Below are 2,500 nucleotides of genomic sequence, written 5' to 3'. Positions count from 1 at the left end.
TATGGGTTTAGGGTCTGCTGTGTGTACTGGTGGGTGACTGCCACCCAGCCAGAGTGTGTATGGGAGGCTGCCAGCCAGCCTCCCTTCCTACAAGTAGTGATGGTGCATGTGAAGGGGACAGCGTTGGTTCCTCCCCTTTCACAGTTATCACTTCTCATCCTTCCTTTTGGCTGGTATCAAATGTGGTGTCTGTTTATATCAGTTTAATATCTGATATGTCCCCTATCTGGTAGCATATATTGAGTGCACCACCAGGTTTCAGTGTTGGAAAGAAAGATTACCTGTTTATTTGCTGCTGCTGCAGCTGCTTGCTGGCTAGTCCAGTGGGTCCCTACTGCAGGCAAAAGACAATAGGTGGTGCCTATGTGGATAGGACATCAGCTATGAGGCATTTGTTTGTACAAACTGCTGCTCACAACTAATGTTGTAATATAGTGTCTCCATCTGCTGGTGGTATTGAATAAGCAATAGTGCAATGATAGGGTTTGAAAAAGAAGAAAAATAAGAAGCAGCAGCATAGGAAAGAAGGAAAACATGGAGAGAAGAAAAAAAGAAGGTAAAAATGAGGTGAAAACATGTTTAAAAAAGTATTTCTATCTCTCTCTCTCTCTATATGTATATACATATATATATATATATATATATATATATATATATATATATATATACATATAGAGAGAGAGAGAGAGATAAATATATATAGAGATAGTTGGGTGGATAGATAGATAGATAGATAGATAGATAGATACACATACATACATACATACATACATACATACATACATACGTGTGTATTGTTGGAGTTGCAAACATGGGTGCACTTGACAAACTCAGTGCGGCTATTCCCCATTGAAAGATTGTTGCACCCAGGACCCTTAGCACTGGGATATGCTACTCAATACCACTGGCATGGCCAGGTGTAAACAACATCTGACCTTTGTTGTGTATGTAACCATGGAGATTGTGATGTCGCCTAGGCCCACCAAAGAACAGCCTTGTCAGAAGCAGCACTGCCATGAGCAGAAGTAGCAGCACCATAGGTTGTCAAATAAGTTGGATTTAACCAAGACAAGTGAGTCCAATAGGATGCAGGTATGTCCTCTATCCTTACAGCTTCCCGTGGCTGTTGGTTTTATACCGTTTGGGGACAGCCAAGGAGGCGTCAGCAGGCAACACAGGTAAGTGTGTGCTTGTATGTGTGTGTGTGTGTGTGTGTGTGTGTGTGTTTCCTATGCAGATCCTAAACCCAGTATCAAATGCAAGTAGGATGTAACCATGGAGATTGTGATGTCGCCTAGGCCCACCAAAGAACAGCCTTGTCAGAAGCAGCACTGCCATGGCTGTTGGTTTTATACCGTTTGGGGACAGCCAAGGAGGCGTCAGCAGGCAACACATGTAAGTGTGTGCTTGTGTGTGTGTGTGTGTGTTTCCTATGCAGATCCTAAACCCAGTATCAAATGCAAGTAGGAGGAGTAAGAAGGGTTCCTGCCAAAGCCAGGTTATGGATTGCATTTAAAAATGGTCCATCAGAGTGAAATGGACTCCCATCTTCCTGCTTAGCAATAATGATATGGGTTTAGGGTCTGCTGTGTGTACTGGTGGGTGACTGCCACCCAGCCAGAGTGTGTATGGGAGGCTGCCAGCCAGCCTCCCTTCCTACAAGTAGTGATGGTGCATGTGAAGGGGACAGCGTTGGTTCCTCCCCTTTCACAGTTATCACTTCTCATCCTTCCTTTTGGCTGGTATCAAATGTGGTGTCTGTTTATATCAGTTTAATATCTGATATGTCCCCTATCTGATAGCAGATATTAAGTGCACCACCAGTTTTCAGTGTTGGAAAGAAAGGTTATCTGTTTATTTGCTGCAGCTGCAGCTGCTTGCTGGCTAGTCCAGTGGGCCCCTACTGCAGGCAAAAGACAATAGGTGGTGCCTATGTGCCTAGGTGGATAGGACATCAGCTATGAGGCATTTGTTTGTACAAACTGCTGCTCACAACTAATGTTGTAATATAGTGTCTCCATCTGCTGGTGGTATTGAATAAGCAATAGTGCAATGATAGGGTTTGAAAAAGAAGAAAAATAAGAAGCAGCAGCATAGGAAAGAAGGAAAACATGGAGAGAAGAAAAAAAGAAGGTAAAAATGAGGTGAAAACATGTTTAAAATAGTATTTCCATCTCTCTCTCTCTCTATATGTATATACATATATATATATATATATATATATATATTTAAAAGAAAAAAAATTATATATATATATATATATATATATATATACATATAGAGAGAGAGAGAGAGATAAATATATATAGAGATAGTTGGGTGGATAGATAGATAGATAGATAGATAGATACACATACATACATACATACATACATACATACATACATACATACATACATACGTGTGTATTGTTGGAGTTGCAAACATGGGTGCACTTGACAAACTCAGTGCGGCTATTCCCCATTGAAAGATTGTTGCACCCAGGACCCTTAGCACTGGG

This window comes from Hyla sarda, unplaced genomic scaffold (assembly GCF_029499605.1).
Source record: "Hyla sarda isolate aHylSar1 unplaced genomic scaffold, aHylSar1.hap1 scaffold_414, whole genome shotgun sequence".
Taxonomy (NCBI): Eukaryota; Metazoa; Chordata; class Amphibia; order Anura; family Hylidae; genus Hyla; species Hyla sarda.
This window is presented reverse-complemented; position numbering follows the sequence as displayed.